Source organism: Macrobrachium nipponense, chromosome 24 (assembly GCF_015104395.2).
Source record: "Macrobrachium nipponense isolate FS-2020 chromosome 24, ASM1510439v2, whole genome shotgun sequence".
Classification (NCBI taxonomy): domain Eukaryota; kingdom Metazoa; phylum Arthropoda; class Malacostraca; order Decapoda; family Palaemonidae; genus Macrobrachium; species Macrobrachium nipponense.
The window spans coordinates 51,134,751-51,160,652 of NC_061091.1; the positions used below are offsets into that span (position 1 = coordinate 51,134,751).

General features: G+C 36.6%; 1 long non-coding RNA gene across 1 annotated transcript in view; it reads left to right on the forward strand.

Moving 5' to 3' along the window:
- Positions 1–25,902, forward strand: part of LOC135204200 (uncharacterized) — a 654,266-nt gene that overhangs the window by 495,823 nt on the left and 132,541 nt on the right. The gene's annotated exons all lie outside the window — the stretch shown is intronic.

Consider the following 25,902-nt stretch of genomic DNA (forward strand, 5'->3'; position numbering starts at 1 on the left):
ACTTTTGCAGTTGTAAATTACATCGCTTGTGTCGTGTCTTGGCTCAGATCTCTCATAGTAACCGTCTGTTATGGAATGGGTACAGAGGTAGATTATATATGTGTGCCGACACAATTTAGTAAACGTAAATAACGTTTCTTTATAATGTATGGAAGTTTAACTTTAATTTCATTTAAAAACGTGCATGGCGAAGAATGAACTAAACATTGGAAATGAAAGCTTCAAATGATTGAAAAGTTTTATACTACTTAATATTGAAAAGAAACTTTTGTACTTTGACCCATTCATTTTAGGCCTGACCTGTAACGAAGTTACTAATAGGGTTAGTTGATCTGCTGAAAGATGTTTTCAAGTTAACCCAGTTTTGCACAGTTTATCGCTATAACTAAAATCCTATAGAAGTAAAATTTTCTCATTTTAAATAACATGCGAGGCATCTACTCAAGCAGTCCTTTGATAATCAATTCTTTTAAGGATTAAATTGTTAATAGCAATTACTGTATGTAGTCAGATTATGGTGTACATTACTCGCAGAATTGGGGTTCTTTCAAGGAATGAGGTCAGGAAGATTCTCGACCCTAATGCGGTTCGTATGCATCCATTTGCATTCGTGTCTCATTCCTTCAGATTACAAATGTTTGCCTGCAAGTACTTTTAGTAAGTGGCATATACTCTCTCTCTCTCTCTCTCTCTCTCTCTCTCTCTCTCTCTCTCTCTCTCTCTCTTTTGCTGTTTAGATAAGACGTGACAAAATGAGAACAGCTGGTAAAAAGATAGGTCACATTTAAATGACCTGTATTGTGTTCGGTAATATAATTTAAGTATCAAATTTTATGTTGATTTTGACGATGTGTTTCATCTTTTAATGGTTATTAATGCTCATTTTCTTCACGACATGGTCAGATGAACTTTGTAAGTTGGCTTATAGGTAGCCCATTATGGAGCGTCTTTCATCTGCTTGATAACCCCTTACGGTTATTGAAATGAGAGTCCTCTGACTTTTATTATGCTGTGAACGTGCTTTTAGCTAATCTATAACTTCTAATAGGCCATCATGGGATTTCATAAACCTCATTATTTTCCTGTTAGGGTGGTGGTTGTTTTGTTGTCATAATTTTTTTTAAGAACGGGTAAAAAGATGAAATTTCGTTATAACGGTTGTTCTTTCAACTAAGGAAGGTTAATGCATATTGTCTATCTATTACAACGTTTTCAACATTTCTGCATCATAATTTATTGTGGAGTAATATAGTCGATTATTTATATGAGGTTTATGCTGCTGAGTCTTGAGATCATGAAATGCAACACTAAATATTTATGTTCATTAGCGTTTTTTTAAAGCAAATTTTACATTTTGTTAAGGAAGAAGTTATCCCATCCTGTGACAATAATTCTATTTCAGTGTTTATAAGTGATTTTTTGGAGAGGAAATGTAAAGAGTTGATGGATTTCAGGATAAATGCTGATTGAAATTCGGCTGTTGTAGCCGAGAGGTTTCGCCTGGAATTCAGTGAGGTCGCTCCGAGTTCATATCCTGTTCATGACCTGGTAGATTTCACTGAAAACAATCATGCTGAAGGAATGGTGAAGGTTGATCTGGGAAGAGCTTTTTTTAATAAATGATGTCACTGCTAATCATTACGTGGAACAATAATGGCAGTTCAAGTACGAGGCAAAAGGTGAAAGAGGAGAGTCCAGGAACAGTACAGTAATAAGCTCACTAATTAAACGTGCACAGAGGCCGTTGCTTGTTTAATCAAGCTGGTTCAGAATTATCCTTGATACCCTTTGGCGAGAAAAGATAAAACAGTACATGTTCTCACAAGGAAATGAGGTTATTACCTTCCCTCAGATACTGAACGATTACACAGAACAGTTGCCAATCTGTTTACACTGCAATCTATGAAATTTTTAAATCGTTTTGCAGTAAACTCTTCAACACTACATATTTGTATACATGCGGTAAAACCTTTTGTTGTTAATTCGATTAGAAATACTAACTACCTTATATGCAACTTGCATTATATTCTTTTCATGATATACTGGAAGACTTTCAACAATTCTGTTATTTTTTTTGTATACAGTTAGCTGTGAACCAAGCACTTGATTTTTCTCCCTTTTTTTCGTTTTAATCTTAGCAATTATTTATTCCATTATATGATTTTCCCCTCTTAAAAACAATAAACTGTTTGAGTCTTAATACCGGGCCTGTTGGCCGTCATCATTCTGAGCATCGTCAATTTGCTTTCTGTTTATGGCCTTGAGTGTTCTCGCTTAAGAGATTCCTCTCACTTATAGCAGCTTCTGCAGTGTTGAGTTCCCTATTATAGTAGTAGAACAATCGTTGTTCCTACTATTTGCTCGTCTTGTCCACCTTTATGTCTGTATGTCTCGCTCTTACCTGGTTATCACAACTCTTCTTACATGATTGAAGGGATCTCGATCAGACTTTGGACAAGGGTAGAACGTTAGCTTTGCCAGTCTGTTCGTCAGTGTGACTTTAAATTTGCCACAGAACTTTTACCATGGCCATAACTTGATACAAGATATTAATTTCACTTTTGGCTAGTGTACTCCACTGATGAGAGGTCATGACAGCAAGGATAATGACCTTGTGACCTTGACCATTACATTTATACTTACAATAGTGGCGATCAGGAACCATTAGTGATTCAAACAAACATCTTGGTGGGAGAAAATGTTCTGAGTTATCCACCCATGCAAACAGCAAAATGCTGTCTTCTTATGTTACATCAATCGGCATATATACTTTATAGAGGGGTTGGCAGATTGTTATGATTACCAATCCTTAATTTCTTTTTTATGTGGTTTGGAGTGCTTGTGTGATGTTTTGAGTGCTTGTTTGATGCATTATGTTGAAATTTAATTTTGCTTTGGCAGTGAAAATTTAATGGCTAAAGAATTACGAATTCTCTTGTTAGGTTAAAGTAACTGATTTTTACCCTAATTTTAAGTCTTTTTCTTTAGTGTAGCGTTATTTCAAAATAGGAAACCAGGTAGGAGTTGTGTTCATCATTTTCCTTTGGTATAAATGTTTAGTACATTTCTTGAAGACTACCACCAATTTATGATACATGCCTGTCTGTTTCCTGATTCGATTTACGGGTCTTATTTTGTCCACTTGCTACTCGCAAAGGCGCACAACGTTGGTTACAAGGTTCTAAGAAAGTTAGGCTTAGGGAGACAGTACAATAGCTTTTCTTTAATTTGTCCGTATACTCGCACGTATCAATCAGAGCGTCCTTTTTTGTCAACGTAACTTCTGTACTGTCGAAGGGATTAATGTCAATTGTTGTACAAATGTAAACCATCGTGCATAGATATGTGGGGAAAGGGAGGTCGTCCTTCTGTTCGGTCAGTCTTCCCATTAGTTTGCGTTTTTAGCTTTCTGTAAAGGAAAACTACTAAGATGGCTTTTTGTCTGTCCGTCCGCCCTTAGATCTTCAAAACTACTGAGGCTGGAAGGCTGCCAATTGGTGTGTCAACCGCCCTCCAATTATCCAACATACCAAATTGCAGCCCTCTAGCCTCAGTAGTTTTTATTTTATTTATGATTAAAGTTAGCCATGATCGTGCGTCTGGCACCGCTATGGTTGCCAACAACACAGGCCACCAACGGGCTGTGGCCAAAAGTTTGATGAGCCGTGGCTGAGGTTTCGTACAGCATTATGTGCTGTACAGAAAACCCCGTAGCGCCGAAGAAACTTCGTCGCATTTTTTTACTTTAATTTTTTTGTTTAAATGCTTTGATCAGGCTTTATCCAAGATGAAAAATGAGCCAGAAAATCCACCGACATTTACCATTAATCCTGTCGGTAGAAAACTGCGTGAGTTGCAATACTTTGCAAGAACCAGAATTGGTTTTTGTTCGCCGGAATATTGTTAGAGAGAAGTTGTTTGCGGTCGGTAGGGGACATATATTGCTTTAGTAATATTCGCAGAATAATCACTGTTCCCACTTTTTCCCTCTAAACTATATAGAGAGACATGATCAATGTTCTATATCACCTCAAATATTCCTTATCATTCACATATTATATGTCTCTTCAGTATTTTTGTTTTGAAGAAAAAAATTGTATTACCCTCCTGGAACATTTGAAGGATTCAGTATTTTTTTTTTTTTTATTGTTTATATATAAGAGAAATACATAAGTATTTAGACAAATAGAGAGGCAGAAAAAGTGCACAACTCTAATATCACCTTTACGAATTGGTGTACCCATGAGGGTCAGTTCAGAGAGAGAGAGAGAGAGAGACCGGAGGGGTGGGGGGTCGGCTGTTCGTCTTCCGTCTCCTGGAAAAGATTGATTCCTGGAAGGCGTTCGTCTCATCTTCCCTGGAACTTGGGACAACGCCACTTCTGATGAAGATGCTGTTGCGGCTTGACTTAGTGCAGAAGACAGAGGCAGCTGATGCAGACATAAATAAATGCATTCTCTCTCTCTCTCTCTCTCTCTCTCTCTCTCTCTCCTTCGGCGGTTTATCAAAGAGAATTGGCATATGTAGCTTTGCATACACGAATACGTTTAATCAACATTAAGGTTTACCTCTAATATGGGATAGCTGTAGAGGAAAAACGAAACAAATTGCCAGTCACGTACATTACTGAGTTGTCGATGAGCCCCGTGTGCAGAAAACTTCCACATCATCATTGGTTTCATATCCCTACATTGAAGGCTCTCTCTCTCTCTCTCTCTCTCTCTCTCTCTCTCTCTCTCTCTCTCTCTCTCTCTCTCTCTCTCTCTCCTACGAGCACCTATCTGTCATGCAGATATTCTCTTGCTTCCTGTATCTTTAGGTCTTTTCATCAATCCTCCTAACACGTCCAAATTATATAAGTATACCAACCTATGTACCAGTTCTTTATAGCTAGACATTTTCCACCCTTTCTAAACCTCTTTCACCTTATGTGTTGCACAAACTATTCATCGCAGCATCTTCAGCCGTTTGTTTTTCATTCTCATTCAACATCCAAACTTTACTTCGTAGAGCAGAGTTAGTTTTAACATTGCCCTCATACATTCCTGCTTCATAGAGCATAGTTGGTTTAACATTCCCTTCATACCTTCCTAGTTCTTAGATCAGAGTTGGTTTAACATTCCCTTCATACATTCCTAGTTCTTAGATCAGAGTTGGTTTAACATTCCCTTCATACATTCCTAGTTCTTAGATCAGAGTTGGTTTAACATTCCCTTCATACATTCCTAGTTCTTAGATCAGAGTTGGTTTAACATTCCCTTCAAACATTCCAACATAGGATTCTTCTGAATCTTTAATTCTCAACCCACTCTTTTGTACTTACTCAAATACCTTATTTGCTTCTCTTGCACTTGGTCATTTGCAAACACCTAGCTACTTTCCTTGTTTAATTTATTGTGACACCAATTCTCGTGTCTTACTGTTATCAATTATATTTATCTCTAAATGCAAGTGCAGATCAATTGCCTCTATTCCTCCACGTCTACATTTAAATTTATTTTCCCCCTTTGTCCTGATTTCCATTTATCTTCATAACTTTTACTCTTGCTCACATTGCCCACTTACAGTCAGTTTCAAATGGTTTCCCAACTTATTTATTTCGTCTTTTCTGTCTCAAGTCAGTACTGTTTCCTTTGTAAACATCAACTGATACACACACAATTCACGACCCTTATTTTGTATCCCACAACTTCGTATCCATATCTCCTGACCTGCTTAAGTTATTTGCATCAGCCAAACTATGGGGATGCTGAACAGCCTGCGAGACATAACACACCCATACATCAAAGCCACTTCTTTGCTTAACTAGTCACTCTGTCGTCTACATACATTAGCTCAGTGAAACACTGCGTCCATCATAGAAGCGTTTACTAATTGGCTTCAACAATTTTATTTCAGTACCGTGCAACCTTAACACTCCACATTATTTATTTATCTGTTTATTCTTGTACAGTTTTTTCACAGTTCCCCATATGCCTCTACGGCTTCTTCCCCTTCTCTTGGAATTCCTCATACCATTTTACAAATAAACAATTGCTCCTCTCGTCGGAGTTTTTCCCTTGTCAAGAAAACCCATGTTCACCCTGGTCAACCATTCAGTCACACTTTCATTACAAAAGCACAGCCTCATACTTGTAATCCCATCAGCTCATGCTTGTCGGTTCATTATTCAACTTCCTAATTGGGCCCCTTCCTTCCTGAACAATCAGTTCAACAAGCTTTCTTAATCTTACTCCTACCCTTCTACTCTTGCATCTTTCAGCTTTGCATCTCTTTGACCTTCTGCATTCAAGAAATTGTCAGATTACTCATTCCGTCGAACATTACTGCAGGTATATCAAATAGCATCTCGTCACTTGTCTTTTCCCTTGAGATCCAGTTAGTAAGATTTTGATATATATCTCATATATGAAGCTCATGGACGGACTGTATGTATATGTATATGTGTATGTTCGGTGTAGACGGTGATTGTATAAGGGAATAATTTTACCCGGAAGCAGTTATGATCCGGATATCCGGCTATGCTAACTTCTTTAATATTAGTTGTAGGTAGAGAACGTTTCACGAGGATTCCAAATATGCTTTTACTTTTCTTCTACGATGAAAAATAACGATGATATTACGGTTCAAACAATGCCGGCTGACGGGTGCCCGCCTTTATATATAATATATATATATATATATATATATAGATATATTATATATATATATATATATATATATTGTGTGTGTGTGTGTGTGTATATTTGCATTTGTGAACGTTTGAATGCGTACGCAACATGGAGTAGAGAGGCGATGAGCGGAAGGAAAAAACTTCAAAATTAAAGAGACAGGGACTTTAGTCCCAAAACAATGCAGCGCTTCAGATAGTGGAGCTCTCTCTCTCTCTCTCTCTCTCTCTCTCTCTCTCTCTCTCTCTCTCTCTCTCAGCGTAGGATTTCGCGTTGTATGTTGTAACTTAACCTTTGCAGTTTAACCTTTATGAAAGTATAATGAGGACACCTTAATGTCAGTTGTCACTTTTGCATTATTCGATCAATCGATAAGTCGTGGGATAAAAATAAGAACGTTCCTACGCTACGTAAAAGTCACTCACACAGTTGTGGAGGATGTTTCTTCCTTTTCATCTTTCATCCCGGGGGCTTTTTTTAGCTGTAGAAGATGATGATCATGTGATAGAATCTAGACCTCTCTCTTTTTTCCCCCTCCTCTCTATCTCTCCTTCTCTTTATCTGTTTTCTCTACTCAGTGAATTAGGTACCTGATTGCCAGCGTGGGTGAAAAGGTGGGCCTCAAGGAGGTATATCTCCCACCACCTAGGCGAGACCATTCATAAGTTATTCGCTCTTGCTCTCTCCTAAATTTACAGAGGTAGAACCGTCCAGACCTTAATGTTGTCTCTACAAGACCTGTCACTGTCAGTTTCACATGAAACAGTTTGATCTTCTGTAATTGAAGGAAAGTTTTATTGTTCACCATACAAGGAAATAAAAATGTATGTGTATACCCTTACATATTCAGTCATATTTCTGTTTGAGATTACGTGTGATTATGTGAATTTATTTCATTAATAAATACTATTACCTTGCCCGTCTCGTTATGAATAAAAGTATATAATATTTGATTTGTAATTACATAACATTGCAGCGCATCTTCTGTATTTTGTCGTTCTGCATGTTCTTAAGCGTTTATTTCTTTTAGAAAAGTTGTATTGAATATTGAATAGGTTTTACATAGGAGTATTGAGAAATTAGCTAATAACCGTCTCTTCTTTCATGTCTTCCCTTGGATTTGTTCGTGTAAGTACCTTGGGACTTATCGTTACACTTTCATGTTAATTTTAATAAGTGTTTACTAAGTTTGTTGCATGATTGCATATATATATATTATTATATATATATATATATATATATATATCTATATATATAGATATCTTATATATATTATATATATATATATATATCCAGATATATATTATATATATATATATATATACAGAGTAGATCGTAGAGAAGAGTCACATATTTCTTTCATTTGATTCCGTGCTATGCAGTTACGTTTTTATTGTTAGAACTTATTTTACAGTAATTTTTCGTAACATGTAAAATACAACAAACTTTTCAGTTATGTTTCATTTCTTTCACTTGTCATTCCGTGTATGAGATTTTTTTTCGTTGATCATTTGCGTTGTTTTCCTTTCTATGCGGTACCTCTGATGTCTCGTGAAGCTTTAGAGTTTGACTCTGTTCTGTAAGCTTGCATTATTGTCTCTGTTATCTTTTTCCTGCCATATCTTATTTTTTCATTTTGGAGTATTCCTTCTTTGATTTTTGTTGCTGTTGCTTCCCCCCCCCCTTTTTTTTTTTGAAACAGAGGTCATGTTTGTATAATTATAGTTTCCTTATTATATATTTTGCTATTCTAATTTTTATATTATTCGTTTTTGTAATATTTTCGTCTTCATATGCCATTCCGTATAGTGATAACAGTTACATGAACAATCTGAATCTTCAAACATGAACGTGAAAGTCATTAATTTCTTTTATTTACTCTTCTCATTTTCTCAGTCACACAAGACAAATATATCGTTCAAAAAGCCCTACGCACTTCTCATAGAAATAACTCTGATACTGTTTTTTATTACTTTTTTTTTATCCATATCTCATTTAAATGATCAAGACATGAAAGTTATCATTTCCAGGACGTCACTCTGAGGTTTCATAATTAAGGGGGGTGTCTTTTTCAACCTATAAATTAGACTTGGCAAATTGTTGCTGCTACTTCGATTTTTGAAACACGTGTCGAGTAGAGGCACAATGTTGCTACCTTGGTTAAAGCGAGATGTTTTGAGCTTGGTCGTCTGTTCTAGTTACAGTCTAGATTAGAGAGATTTCTATATATATATATATATATATATATATATATATATATATATATATATAATATATATATATATATAAATGTGTGTGTTTGTGTATGAGCCTCAAGGGAGATATTTCATCATCGCCTTAATAGCAATGGAATTTGAGCTGTGGATGAAACACGTTCCGTGAAAAGCACATTGTGCCTCAGTTAGTGTGTGTGTGTGTCTGTGTGTGTGGTTAGTTGGGGGCGGGGGGGGGGGATATAACAATGCAATAAAAAAAGACTACCACTAGTGAAAAGCATTTTAAAGTTGTTTGGTTGTGTGAAGGGAGTGGCACATTGTAGGTTGACGAATAGTGTTTGTAACTCTTTACACACACTACACACACTCTAGAAAGTGATGGAATTACAGAATGGCAGAATGTTGGACTAGCCTTAATGCCTTGAAGGTCAACGCAAGGTAGATGTTGCCGCACAGTAAGAATATGGAGTTGGTGTTGGTTGAATTGCGAGGCAGGAGGCTGCCGTCGTGATAGAGAGCGTCGGTACATTTTATAAGGAGCATGACAAGACTGTTCTCTTGTTATCCCATATATATATATATATATATATATATATATATATATATATACATATAATTTATTTACACTTAGACTACAAATGTCCTTTAATATCCAATTCCCTCTACCTCATTTGTTGGCCGAGTCGGTAAAGACGTCATTGAAGTCCTGATTTCTCCTCTGTGCGCTTGTTCGAAAACATGAGAGGACGAAGTTAATATCAACTAAAAATTTCCCTTTTGGTTAACATATATGAAAATATATTAATTGCGAGGTAGAGCCAATCGGATATTAAACGACTTTTGTAGCTTAATGCATGTATAAGAATCTCGGTGATGTGATAAAATTTCATATTATATATATATATATATATATATATATATATATATATATATATGTATGTGTTGTGTGTGTGTGTGTATGTATGTATGTATGTAGTATGTATGTATGTATGTTATTTGCAAGTATGCGTATACATGCATACAGGTATATGTGTTTTATATATATGTGTGTGTTTGTGTGTATGTATTGTGTATGTCTCTATAAACAATTATATAAAATGTTAAGGTTATGTTAATTTGGAAAATGTTTGTTTGCTTACATACTTAACAGAGCAGGTATAATATATTCGTTTAAAAATATGGGTATGAATATATAGTTACATTAATGTTAGGATGGGTATTGCTTTCATGCGTAGGTGTAGGTATTCAAGTCTTTGTGTTGTAACAGAAATGAATTGTAGGCGTCTGCTGGCACGTCTTTGTGCTGTGATAGAGATGAATTAAAATCCTCGCTACCTAATAATGCAACCTTTTTTCTTTCCGGGATCTTGGTGTCATTTCTTTGAAAGGTCAGGCTATCGAGTGATTGTCTGACATTAAGTATTGGCCCTTTGTCAGAGTACCCTTACGCTTTTATGTTAGTCTCTCGCACTTAATTTGTTTTGAATATCATCATTATTACTTGTATTCTTGTTATTGTTCTCTGCATAGCATTATGATAATTTTCTTATGTTATTAGCATCTATGTACTTTACACTTATTGTTATCCACCTTTCCAGGTGGATAACAATAAGTTATTTTGTATATATATAATATATTATATATTATTATAAATATATATATGATATATATTAATATTATATATCTATATATATATATAGATATATAATAATATTTATATATATAAATATAATATATATATTAATATATATTTATATATATATATAGTAATATAATATAATATATATTATTATATATATATATATATATATATAGACGTATCACATGCATACATATAAACATACATACACATAAACGTTACACCCCATCTGTGAAATTGTGTATTTCTTGAAAAGGGCAAACTACTTGCCCAGTTCACAAAACGGGCAAAAGGCCTGCCCACTTCATGAAATGGGCAGTTTTATGCATGAATCTTAAAAACATAATCATAACTAGTTGTTAAGACGGAAAAAGTGAGTTTGAAATCTACTACTATTAACTGTAACACTAACACCTTTAACATCATATAAGACGACATTTCCAAAGTAGCTGGTATAACCCATTCAAGCTTTAACCATGGATGAACAAATACAGAATTGTGCTTCCTTGTGGTCTACTGAATATGAGCAGACATTAATTGCCGTTCTGAAGAGAGGAAAGACTGGACAGACGCTTAAAAGAGCACAGTGCCACATCTTGAAATCTTTTCAGATTGTCTCCTTTGGTGAAACAGAAAATGTTAAAAAGAACAATGGAAAATATATGACAACCAAAGAATCAGTCACGGGAATAACAAGCCCAAGCTTACACTGGCTATGTTGGTGAAAAGATGACTTACCAGAAGGTCAGTGAACAATATGGCAACATTCCAAGATCAGTTGTTTTTGCATAATATCCTTCATCGTGAGTGCTGTGTTGAAAAAGGTTGCAGAAAGGAAAAGAACAGCAGGAGTCGTGGTCAGACCACTATCAGTAAGTGATTTTCATGAAAGAGGACAAGTTGGTTTGGTGGACATGCAAGCTATGAGGGATAGGAGTTATCGAGTTATCGCTTTATTTTTCCTTGTATGGAATACATCGCAAAGTTTCATGCCATTTGTCCCTTGAAATCAAAGACAGCAACTAAGGTTTCCAATGAGCTTTTCATCTTCTTGGATGTGGGTACGCCCCACACATCCTTCAGTCCGACAATGGGCATGAATTTACAACTGCAGTTATTCAAGAACCTGCCTCACTGTGACGTGAACTTGTCTTAGTGAATGGGCATCCTAGGCATCCCCAGAGCCTGGGATCTATTGAAATAGGTAATGGGAATATGAAACTCAAGCTCATGGCATGAATGAGTGACAATAATTGTGCTAAATGGAGTTATGGTGTCCATTTTGTCCAGTGGACCATGAACAGTTCATATCATCTTGATGGCTTAAGCACTTGCTGTCAACAAGCCACAATTTGGTCTCAAGTCAATTTTACTAAATGAAGATAAAGGTGAAGATGAAGAAATTGAAGGGTTTGTAGAAGTAGTTCCAGAACTGCTTTGAATGATACAGTCCCAGTTGCCCAAAACTCAGCTCAGGTTGACCCAATTTCAGTAGAACCTGAATGTGGACGGGGATCGCTTTTAGCTGCAGACACTCAACAGCAACCTGCTCTAGAGCAAGACAATCTCTCAACTGAAGAACTGCATCCAGCAAAATGAGCATGAAAGGAAGCTCAGCGTGGTCCTCAACAACAAGCTGTACGAATGTTAGGACATAGCACAAGGTCACTGCGAGCAGTTGGTGTTGCAGACAAAGTGTCTGTGCCTCTGTCTCAGTTAGTTGCAGTAAAGGAGATCACTAAACATAGTAGGTATTGTATTAGTAGATGAAGACAATATGTGATTGGCACAAGAAGAGGAATTATCAGAGGTAAACTTACCAGAAATAATTTGCCAGAAATTGCAAAGGGGTTAGTTTCCGGGTGCCTGTGTCAATGTCTAAATCCTGTCCAAGTGTGGGATTTTAATATATATTTTGTTGTTAGGCATCTCCTTGGTCTTGTTTTGAGGGGGCCAGTTAAAGATTGTGTTCGCTTTATGAATCGCTTTTTCAATTATATGGTCAGGGTACTTTTAAAGATGACAGTTGCTTACAGATTAGTTTAATTTCCTTTTCCAGGAGATCCGGGGAACAAATCCATAAGGCTCTTAAGAATTAATTGTTGTCAATTTATTTTTAAGAAGCTCACAGATTTATTCCCCAGATCTCCCGGACAAGGAAATTGAACTAATCTGTAAGCAACTGTCACCTTTAAAAGTGCCCTGACCATATAATTGAAAACGCAATTCATAAAGCAAACACAATCTTCTATTGTGCCCCTCAAAACAACACTTAGAGAGATGCCTAACAACAAAATAAAAATAAAAATTCCACACCTAGACAGGATTAAGACATTGACACCAGACACTCAGAAGCTCTAACCCTTTTGTATTTAACCTACACAAATCCCTGTTTAATCTCCTACAAAAGTCACAGGAGTATATGAAATCCCTTGCTTTGACTGCAATCAATTTTACATTGTCTTTACAGGAAAATCATTCACCCAGAGATTAATACACCATAAACGTTCAGTTAGGTATGGACAAGAGAGCTCGGCTATTTTTAACCACATAAATAACCTTAACCAAAGAATAAACTGGAATTTGTCACATATAGTTAATAGCAGCAATGGTAGAACCAGACTTCATTAAGGAAAAAAACAATAGATATCGCAAAGGCTGTGTGGGATGCAGATATTATAGATCAAGTCTTCGTCCAACCAACAATCAAGAAGATTAAAGAGAAATTGTCAACCGGGGTGACTCAAAACGGTTGACCTGTGACCTCTTGGTATAAATACCACTTTTTCTGTAACTTTTCTCAACCATCCCCTACCTGATGAGAGAGGCAGTTTGGACTCTGTAATATAGTATTTACTTTCTACATTTAGGTGTTTTTATGAGCTTTCATTATATGATATATGCACATATGTGGTAGGTATAAAGAGAAGGTATTTCTATTTTAGAGGTACATGAACTGTTTTCCTGACTAATTGCTGCTCTGTGAAAAGACTGCACCTTGGTTTGCAGAATCTAGGTGCAAATCGCATGTTAATGCACTTTATTACTATGTGACATTTTTTCCCTAGAATGGTCATCTCGATGTTCGACTGAAGGTGTTTCATTTTCTGTATGACAGTAGATGAGTTTTGAAATAATGTGGTTTTATAGATTTTGGAATTGGTTTTGTTTTGTCTCCCATGTGTTGCTGGAGTTTAATTTTGATTTATCATTGACTCATTCTTTGATCTAATTAATCTTGTTTCCTTGATAGATAGAGCCTTGTTTATATTTTAGAATAAAGTTTAATTTTTTTGTAGCTCAGAGTTTAAACCAGTAGTAGCCTACATTAATTTTGAGTAATGTCTGTGTGTCCATTAGGATGGCCAAAGCTACTATTAGGACGTCACCCAGGTAAGACATGCTTAGGGTAATACACACACATATAAACATACATACATGCACACATATATATATATGTAGCCCAGGTAAAATACTTACGGTAACACACATACACACACACACACACATATATATATATATATATATATATATATATATATATATATATATATATATATATATATATATATAATATATATATATTAGCAGCTGTACCTGTCCTTCAGACGCGTTATCGAACGCACATTTGCTTCTAAATGACCTGGACGTACATGTTTTCCCAGCCAATGTTACTGCGTCACTGACAGGCTCTTGTCAGGCACCGCCAGCTGATGACAGGCACATAGATGTTGCGACAGGTTGCTCTGGAAAGATTTTCATAGTGAGGGGCCCCCTTAAACGGCCCTTGATAAAACTCAGCCCATAGTTAAACTCTGATGTTGATGTTAAATACGTTTACAGTCATTTAACCTGACCCATGGTGCCAAATTTGAATGCATTAGGCCCATCTTTGACCCTTTAGGCCTAAATTCCCAAAGTTCAAAGAGACAGTGAGCAAGAGCAAGATTCTGAAACAGGAAGATGGAACATCAAAAGTTATTATCATGGTAATAGAATACATAGTAACAGTTAATTTGTATGGTTAATTTGGAGGAAATATAATGGATGAAGTATAATGATGGAAAAGTGAGTCACAGATTTGGTGAACAAGAAAGGCATCATTGTGTATGGTAAAGATGGGAAGAGACCGCAAGAGTCAGTTGAAGCCAAAATGCAAGAGTGGAGAGCGAAAAGGGATCTTTGAACAGACGACTATCCTTTATGGAAGAGTAGTGTGGATGTTGACTGTGAATAAGACATATAAAAATAAATCCTATATTTTTATGTCTGGAATCATCTTTTGTCAGGGAAAATGGTTTCATACACACACACACACACACACACACACACACACACACACACACACACACATATATATATATATATATATATATATATATATATATAATAGATATAGTATATATATAAAAGCTGACAACCCAGGACTGCCCGAAACAATTGAATGACAACTGATAAACTCTCTCTCTCTCTTTCTTTCTTTCCTGTTAAGATTGTTGCTTCAGTTGCATTGTCCAGCACTTTTAACATTTTATATTTCACAACTTCTCACCCCTATTCCTATTGGGGCTGAACGTAGACTTGAGGGGCACCAGGAGTGTGTCTGCTCATCCCAGATTATCTCAAAAACTATGAATTAGACACTAACGTACATGCATCCTTTTTTTTCATTTTATTTTTTACCCCTTCTGACCCCCCCCCCCCACTCCCCTTTCCTCTGGGGGCTGGACTTGGAATTAAAGGGCATCGGGAGTGTCAGTATTCATATACGTGACCTCAAAAGCTATGGATTAGACAGTGTCTGTAGTTTTCTGTTATTTTCAAATGTCACCACCTTCCCACCCCCGTTTCCCATCCCCCTTTCTAATGGGGTTAAACTTGGACTTAAAGGACATTGGAAGTGTCACTATTCATCCCAGCAACCTTGCAATCCATAAATTAGACAGTAATACCTGTCGTTTCCAGTTATTTTTACGTCATCCCTTTCCCACCCCTTCTCAACTCTCTCTCTCTCTCTCTCTCTCTCTCTCTCTCTCTCTCTCTCTCTCTCTCTCTCTCTCTCTCTCTCCATCACCACCATTCCTATTGATGCTGAAATTGGACTTGAAGGCCATTGGGAGTGTCACTATTCATCTCAGCAGCCTCAAAAACTATGGATTAGACACTGATATCTATCGTTTTATGTATTTTTAATATCATCACATTCCCACCCACCCCTTCCTATTGGGGCTGAACTTGGACTAGAAGGGCATTGGGAGTGTCAATATTCATCTCAGCATCCTCGAAAACTTTGGATTAGACACTTATATCTGTCGTTTTCAGATATTTTTATTTCCACCCCTTTCCCACCCCCTCCAGGACAGTATTCTTTCCCCAATGTTAAGTTATATGTACACAAAGTTTGGTTGTAATTGCTCAATGACTGTATAATTGTATATGGCACACACGCCTACATATACATACTGTGACGAAGTGGCGTAGAGTATCTGAGTCTGGATACCATTAATACTTGGGGGGGGGGGGTAGTGGGCAAGAGTATCTGGGTCTGGATAACATTAATACTTGGTGCATGAAATAGTCAAAGATCTGTGGCTGGACACCATTAATATTTGTTAACCCAAACTGCCAAGTATCTGGTTACTACACTTACCATTTGTACCTGCTAATACAAGAGACCCTTTTATTCCTGGGTCTGGGACACCCTTTGTACTTAGGGCACAGTTCATTCAAGTACCTGGTTGTTACTTACCTCACTACAGACAGACACCTGACCCTTCATCACAAATACTAAACGACTGAATACTCTAAAGGTAAGAGTGATCCCTTTTTTCTAACTGAACAGTCAAGAAAACAATCAGTCTAAGTTCATTAAAATATGTGTGAGTTAATCTTAATTAAAGGGCATCACTCGTGCAAATTCAAATTTAAGTATTTCCCTGATTCTGTTTTATTTGTGGGAAACGTCACAATTATCACTCTATATTTCTACCTAAACAAAATAAAATATAGCTTAATACTGGGGTTGGAGTAAAATACTCATATAAATTTTAAATACAAAAATTTATTTCTAAATTCAAAATTTATAAGTGAAATTCACAATCTCAGGGAAATTGTTATTACTTGAAAACAAAAGTTTAATTAATTCTTGAATTAATTATTAAGCAAAATTAAATAAAAGTTTATCAAGAAAATTAATTAAATTAAATCATAAAGCAATAATTAAATTTGAAATTAAATTTAATTAAATGCAAGTTAATTCACAAGTGTAAGATTCAAAATTTACACAATAGAATATTATTCAAACTAATTAAACAAAATAAAGACAATGCAGAAAAACATAATGCATAATATGAAAACAATTAAAGCATTGACAGTACAAACATTAAGCATATAAAAATGTGAAAAGAACAAAGCAAAAGATAATAAATGTTTAAAAATGATAAAACCCAGAAGTGCACTTCAAAACATTTGTAAAAATACCTTATACACAGCTGAAGTTTCAATCAAAAGGCCTGTTACAATTTTACACTTTCTCACTATTTTCTTGGACGCCTTCACAGATTTAACAAAAATAATACTATGTTCAGATTCCACAAACAACACATATATTACTAAGAATTATATAAAAATGAGTGACCAGCTCGTTACGTTAAGTTACTGAAACAGCCTCGCAACCGAGCGAGCGAGAGAGAGATTTTTAGAGAGAGAGAGAGAGAGAGAGAGAGATAGACTAACGTACGCCGCTCTCCTCCAAGCGAATGTATAAGGTTCTCTCACCACATAAGCGTATGGGCGATTAGTATCTCTTGTTCAAGACGAAAACATATTACGTCATCTCTATAGGAATAGCTAATACAGGGCCTCTTTGACTGCGTTCACATATGTCTATGAATAAGGCTCCCTTGTTCTTTCACAGGCCCGACCGCGATGTGTTTATATCGATAACGAAATCAGCTTTGCTAAGACATTCTCAAAGTGGGAATACGACTCCCTTCAAAAGGCTTATGAGCTTTCACTCTCTGTGTGTCTTGCGTACTTCAAAATGAAAAGTGGGATTACTTAGCACATGTTATCTTTAAATTTGGGAAATCTGAACACAGAAACAAACATTTCATACCATGATACACAAGTTCTGATGTGAATTAATCATATTACCACAATTATAATTGCATTCCAAACTTACATTATAAGATTCCTCCCCCCAGAAGATTAGTTATTAAGGGGTTGAATCCAACGATTCACAACGGGATAAATAATCGGCAACTACATTGTTCTTACCAGATATGTGCTCAACCTTTATATTATACTGTTGCAAGCACAAAGACCACCTGGTCAGTCTTTCATTATGGTTTTTCATCCGCTGTATGAATGACAGGGGATTGTGATCAGACAACACTAAAACTTCTTCATTCCTAGGTCTGTTCACATACACTTCAAACTTTTTCAATGCTGTGATTAAGGCTAGAGTTTCCTTTTCAATAGTTGCATAGTTTTTCTGATGCTTTTTCAGTTTCGAAGACAGGAAACACACAGGGTGTAGAAGGTTATTTTCATCTTCTTGAAGTAGAACAGCTCCAATTCCGCAATCAGAGGCATCAACTTGTATCACAAATTTCTTATTAAAGTCTGGAGCTTGAAGCACTGGTATGGAAGATAAAATGGCTTTTACCTTCTCAAAGGATTCTTGACATTCTGGAGTCCAAACAAACTTAGCTTTGGGACTAGTTAAGTCTGTCAAGGGAGCTACTACGGCTGAGAAATTTGGACAGAAACGACAATAGAATCCAGCCATGCCCAAAAATCTTTATAGTTGCTTCCTAGTAGTAGGGGGGGTAGCCTTACGGATACCTTCTACATTAGCATTCACTGGAGCGAGAAGGCCTTTTCCAACTTCAAACCCAAGGTACTGAACAGTCGCCTTCCCAAACTCACTCTTCTCTAGGTTGACTGTTAGTCCTGCCTCTTGTAGTTTCTTGAAAACTTTCTTCAGGATCTGCAGATGTTCTTCCCACGTTGTAGAGTAAATGACTATGTCATCAAGGTATACACCTACTCCTTCTATAGATCCTAGCAGTTGATCTATCACTCGTTGAAATGTGGCTGGTGCATTCATCAGACCAAATGGCAATACAGTATACTGATACAATCCAAAAGGAGTAATAAAAGCTGACAGCAACTTCGCATTTTCATCTAAGGGTATCTGATGATATCCCTTCAGTAAGTCTATCTTGGAAACAAACTTGGCTTGCCCAATATTATCAAGTAACTGATCTATAAGAGGCAAGGGATAATTGTCAGCCATACTAATGGAATTCAGTTTCCTATAACCAGTACACATCCTAAAGGAGCCATCAGGTTTCTTTACTAACACACATGGAGAACTGAAGTGACTTGAACTGGGTTCTGCTAATCCATGTTGCAGCAAATACTGAACTTCTTTCTTCAGAACATCTCGATGATAAGGTGATAAGCGATAAGCTCTTTGCTTGAACGATCTTCCATCTTCTTTGATCTTGATTTCATGTTTGGTCAGATTAGTACGTCTGGGTACATCTGCAAAAATCTCTGTGAAGCTTCTAATCACTTCAATCAATTCCTCACCTTGTTTAACATTAAGATGTTTCAGTTTATCCTCCAAATTTTCCAAAATTGAAGAATTATTCATCTTGCTTACAGCTCCCAATTCATAGCCGTCATCGTCTTCTGTAGATGAAGTTGTCTGTATTATTGACACAGTTTCAGTTCTAGTGTCTGAGAAGTAAGGTTTCAAAAGGTTCACATGTATCTTCCTCTGTCGTTTTCTTCTTTCTGGTGTTTCAATCACATAAGCTCTATCACTTAACTTCTCAGTTATCCTGTAGGGAGCTTGAAATTTATTGGTAAGGGGAAATCTCTTGACTGGCAGAAACACTAACACTTGTTGACCAACACTAAAACTTCTTAGCTTAGTCTTTTTGTCATAGTTCCTTTTCATTTTCTCTTTACTCATTTTCAGATTTTCTAAAGAGAATTTTCTAATCTCTTCCAACCTTTTCCTTAAGTTCTTCACATACTCTCCTTTGATTTCCTCTTTATTTTCTACCCAATTTTCTGCAAGAATCTTCAAAGGTCCTCTCACTTCTCTTCCAAAAATCATCTCATTGGGTGAACATCCCATGCTTTCTTGATAAGCATTCCTAACTTCAAATAACATTAAGGGTAAACCAACATCCCATTCTCTTCCTGACTCAGAACAATACTTTGTCAGCATACTTTTCAATGTCTGGTGGAACCTTTCCAAGGCACCTTGAGTTTCTGGATGATAAGCGGTTGATAACTGTTGTTTCACCCCTAATAAGTTCATCACATCCTGGAACAACTTGGAAGTAAAGTTCGTTCCTCTATCACTTTGTACAATTTCCGGTATACCAAACTTTGAGAAAAACTCCAGTAGTTTCTCAGCAACTATCTTGGCAGATAGGTTTCTGACAGGGATCGCTTCAGGATATCTGGTAACAGGACACATTAATATCAACAGATATTCATTTCCTTTCTTCGTCTTCGGAAGTGGTCCAACCATATCTATAATCACCTTGTTAAAGGGTTCTCCTCTAACTTCTATAGGTTGTAGGGGGGCTTTCTGAATGGTTTCATTAGGTTTTCCAGCTATCTGGCAGGTATAACACTCTCGACAGAACCTGCTAATATCTTTATGAAGTCCAGGCCAGAAAAAATATCTCATGATCTTCTCCACAGTCTTCCTGACTCCCATATGTCCAGATTCATGAGCCACTGCTACCACTTGCTTTCTCAATGGCCATGGAATCAAAATCTGATGATATTCGCCCCATCCAGCATTTCCGGGTATATCTGAAGGCTTATACTTCCTCATCAGCAAACCTTCCTTCAGATAATAACAGGTAGGAGTTTGTTGCATCTCTTCCTGATCAACAACTCTGAAGAACAAATCAGCTAACGATGCATCCCTCTTCTGCAAGTCCATTAGCTTCTCTCTTGTTACCTGTCCAACTTCAATAGTTGAACTATCAATATCTGCTACCTCAGCTACTGCAGTTTCACTACTATCTTCAGGAACACCTTGACTACTCGGAGTCTCTTCAGGAACAGCAGATTCTTCATTTTCTTGGGAAATCTCTTCTCGGTCAGCTCCACGGGAGGCATCACTCCCCTGGAACAATTGTTCTAAGTTCAAAGATCCTTCACTTGATCCATCTTGGGCGTGCAAATCCTCAGTTTCTTCTCCAACAGTCGTAATTCTCCTCATACTTCTGGTAGTTACACAACTAGGGAACAGGTGGGGGTTATTCTTTTCCAACTCTACCGTAGGACTAATCCTCAATGGTTTGTCTGTCACTACAGGACAAGGAACAAATGGAACACCACCAACTTCATTACCCAACAGAACATGTACACCTTCCACAGCCAGTGAGTCCTTTACAGCAAAATCAACATTCCCTGTCACCAATTCACAGGACAGGTATAGGCGGCATATAGGCGGCATATAGGAGTTACTTCCTCTCCTCTTATACCCTTCAAAATAACTGAATCTCCAGTGAGATTCTTCTCCAACATTGGGTGAGCACCACGTAACACCACACTATGGTTGCTCCCTGTATCACGTAAAATCTTGACTGGTACCTGCACACACTCTTCTTGAGTTGCCAGTGTACCCTCATAGATATATGGCTTAAAAGCCTCCAAACTGCTCAGCCACTCACTGCTTGAAGTTATATTTCCACTGGTTGCTAAACACTCAGCTTGTTTAGTTTCAGTCCTCCCTGTAGTCGGATTTTTCCCTACAGTGTTCTTAACAGTCTGTTTGACATGGTCACCTCTTACTATTTGACCGACAGGCTTGGACTGCTGATAATTCCAATAACACTCCTGACTGAAGTGTCCTGCTCTTCCACACTTAAAGCAGACAACATTAGGCTTTTGCAACTGTCTTGCAAAATTAGATGAGGATTTCACATTAGTTTGCTGAGGAGTATTATTACTTGTAGGTTTCCCACTTATATAATTGTTCCTGAAACCTGGGTGAGACTTAAAACCTGGGCGTGGTTGATTCTGGTACTTGACATTATAATTACGCCTGCTACTAATTATATTGTAGTCCTCACTCAGTGTAGCAGCTTTGTCAAGTTTTTTAACCTCTCTCTCTCTCTCAAATAGGCTCTTATATGCTCAGGAATACCTTTAAAATATTGCTCTAAAACAACTAACTCTTCAAAAGTTGTAACTTTAGCTGCCTCCAACCATCTTTTAAAACACCTTCTCACTTTATAAGCATAATCCAAGAAAGTTACTTTTTCATCCTTTCTTAAGTTTCTGAATCTTTCATTGTAGTACTCTGGGGTCAACTGGTATACTTGTAGCACATTATGTTTGAGCACCTTATAGTCTTTACACTGATCAGCGGTTAAGGCTAGATAAGCACTTCTCCCTTTACCAATCAAGACACTTTGTAGCAAAACTGACCATTTATCTTCTGGCCATCCCATACCTGAAGCCACTTTCTCAAAGTGATCAAAGAACTCATCTGGAACCTCTTCAGTAAACTTAGGGATTAACTTCTGCACTCTTACTACATCAAATGCAGGGTCTTGATTACCATGGTTAGGGTTAGACAGTGTTGAAGGTAATGTGGCTCTAGCTCTTATCAATTCCATCTCCCTTTCATGTCTTGCAATTTCTCTCTCCTCTTTTATCCTTTGCCTTTCATCTTCTGCAGCTTTTTCTTCTTCTCTTTCTCTTCTTTCTTGTTTTTCCCTGTCTATTCTGTCTTTTTCAGCTTGTATTCTCTCTCTTTCAGCCTGTATTTTCAGTTTAATCAAACTTTCTTCTGCTTCTATGCGTCTGAGTTCTAACTCTGCATCACTTTTCTCTTTCTTTTCTACTTGCTTATTTATAAGATCAGCCTGTGCTACATTCAAGAACTCTTGAGCTAGTTCTAACTCATCATCATCAGTTATTCTACCAGAGTCTATCAATGCTTGCATGACAATGCATTTGATTTGTGCTTTTATCATGCTACTAGACACATGACAACCACATGCTACTGCTAGAGCACTCTGTGCCTTAGTCAGAGTAGTTTCAGACAACACTTGGATGGAAGGGGCTGCTAAAAATTCCTGAGTATCGAATGGAGCCATTTTTCTCAAATACAATTCTTACAATAAAATGCAAAAACAAATATATGGTCACTCTTCTAACAAAATATATTCCTAACACCACCACTATAAGCTAGAGTGATAATGTGATTTGTTTTCCTCCCTGGTTTCTGGGGATCATTGATACTTGGTACATAAAGTGCCAAATATTCCGGGTCTGGGCACCATGAATACTTGTGACGAAGTGGCGTAGAGTATCTGAGTCTGGATACCATTATACTTAGAGGCGGGGGGGGGGGGGGGGGGGGGGGGGGGGGGGGGGGGAGTGGGCAAGAGTATCTGGGTCTGGATACCATTAATACTTGGTGCATGAAATAGTCAAAGATCTGTGGCTGGACACCATTAATATTTGTTAACCCAAACTGCCAAGTATCTGGTTACTACATTTACCATTTGTACCTGCTAATACAAGAGACCCTTTTATTCCTGGGTCTGGGACACCCTTTGTACTTAGGGCACAGTTCATTCAAGTACCTGGTTGTTACTTACCTCACTACAGACAGACACCTGACCCTTCATCACAAATACTAAACGACTGAATACTCTAAAGGTAAGAGTGATCCCTTTTTTCTAACTGAACAGTCAAGAAAACAATCAGTCTAAGTTCATTAAAATATGTGTGAGGTAATCTTAATTAAAGGGCATCACTCGTGCAAATTCAAATTTAATCATTTCCCTGATTCTGTTTTATTTGTGGGAAACGTCACAATTATCCCTCTATATTTCTACCTAAACAAAATAGAATATAGCTTAATACTGGGGTTGGAGTAAAATACTCGTATAAATTTTAAATACAAAAATTTATTTCTAAATTCAAAATTTATAAGTGAAATTCACAATCTCAGGGAAATTGTTATTACTTGAAAACAAAAGTTTAATTAATTCTTGAATTAATTATTAAGCAAAATTAAATAAAAGTTTATCAAGAAAATTAATTAAATTAAATCATAAAGCAATAATTAAATTTGAAATTAAATTTAATTAAATGCAAGTTAATTCACAAGTGTAAGATTCAAAATTTACACAATAGAATATTATTCAAACTAATTAAACAAAATAAAGACAATGCAGAAAAACATAATGCATAATATGAAAACAATTAAAGCATTGACAGTACAAACATTAAGCATATAAAAATGTGAAAAGAACAAAGCAAAAGATAAATGTTTAGAAATGATAAAACCCAGAAGTGCACTTCAAAACATTTGTAAAAATACCTTATACACAGCTGCAGTTTCAATCAAAAGGCCTGTTACAATTTTACACTTTCTCACTATTTTCTTGGACGCCTTCACAGATTTAACAAAAATAATACTATGTTCAGATTCCACAAACAACAGATATATTACTAAGATAGACTAACGCACGCCGCTCTCCTCCAAGCGAATGAATAAGGTTCTCTCACCCCATAAGCGTATGGGCGATTAGTATCTCTTGTTCAAGACGAAAACATATTACGTCATCTCTATAGGAATAGCTAATACAGGGCCTCTTTGATTGCGTTCACATATGTCTATGAATAAGGCTCCCTTGTTCCTTCACAGGCCCGACCGCGATGTGTTTACATCGATAACGAAATCAGCTTTGCTAAGACATTCTCAAAGTGGGAATACAACTCCCTTCAAAAGGCTTATGAGCTTTCACTCTCTGTGTGTCTTGCGTACTTCAAAATGAAAAGTGGGATTACTTAGCACATGTTATCTTTAAATTTGGGAAATCTGAACACAGAAACAAACATTTCATACCATGATACACAAGTTCTGATGTGAATTAATCATATTACCACAATTATAATTGCATTCCAAACTTACATTATAAGAATACATCCATTTATATTTATTAAATATATATATGTATATATAATTTGTATGTATGTTTGTATTTGTATGTGTGTATGTATATATACACAATTATATTTAATTATATATGTAAGTTTTACATAATAAAAATATGGAATGTTATTCCCTATATATAAAAAACTAAAACTATAATTAATTAAAAACAGTGACCCAAGAGGTCAACCAGATTGCTTGCAGGAATGTGATCAGACCAGAGACGATAAAGTATGCTAAGATGACCTATACAATAAAGTAGGCTAAGATGACGTGCCGTCACCTGTGGTCCTTCATTTGTTTTGAAAACATTAGTCCAAGCTTCCTGCTTGAGACAACTACCGCGACCTATAATTCAAACTGCCTACGTGATTTGTAATGTATGTCATCTGTATGTATGTTCATATGTTCGAGCTACTGTCTGCTTCTTTTATGATTTGTAACCGAGATGGTAGTCAGAGTTGAATTAGACATCATCATAGGCAGAAGCGATCAAGCCATTGTCATTAGAAGACCTGTACATCTTTACCTAAGCTTCATCATGTAGATTTGAATTAGCCATCATCATTGGCAGACCTGTACAAATTTCCTCTGATCTTCATCATGTAATCTCAGAGAATAGAAACCTCACATCAGAAAGAAGATATCATGAGTTGAAATATCTCCGTCGTCATAACGAAAGAAGATACTTACTTCGTAAGTTATCATCAAACCCCAAGACAATCCAATGAGTATGGAAGTGCACAACCAACCAACTTAGCGTAAGATTATCGCAAGTCTAACATAACCTCATAAGGTACCTTATTATACAAGGCAACAGCCCTTTCATTGGTGGCAGCGACTTCAGAAAACAACAAGAACTCTTCAAGATCTTCCGAAGAATAACGAATAATGTATCATATCAGAAGTCAATGACGACGAAAGCAAGAGATTCTTCAAGAAACTTAGTATCATCGTTTAGTGAGCGACTTCAGAAAACAACAAGAACTCTTCAACGTCTTCCAAAGAATAACGAATAATGCATCATATCAGAAGTCAACGATGACGAAAGCAAGAGATTCTTCAAGCAACTTAGTATCATCGTTTAGTGAGCAAATTCAGAAAACAACAAGAACTCTTCAACGTCTTCCGAAGAATAACGAATAATGTATCATATCAGAACTCAACGACGACGAAAGCAGGAGATTCTTTAAGCAACTTAGTATCATCGTTTAGTGAGTGATTTCAGCAGTGCATAACTTCAAGAAACAAACCCGACGTGTCTTCTTCCTACGGCAACGCAAGCGTCGTCTCTCATTAGAATCATTCAAGAAAACATCGTTTAGCGTTTCCAGCACTTCAAGAAACAAACCGAACATGTCTGCGGCATCGGAT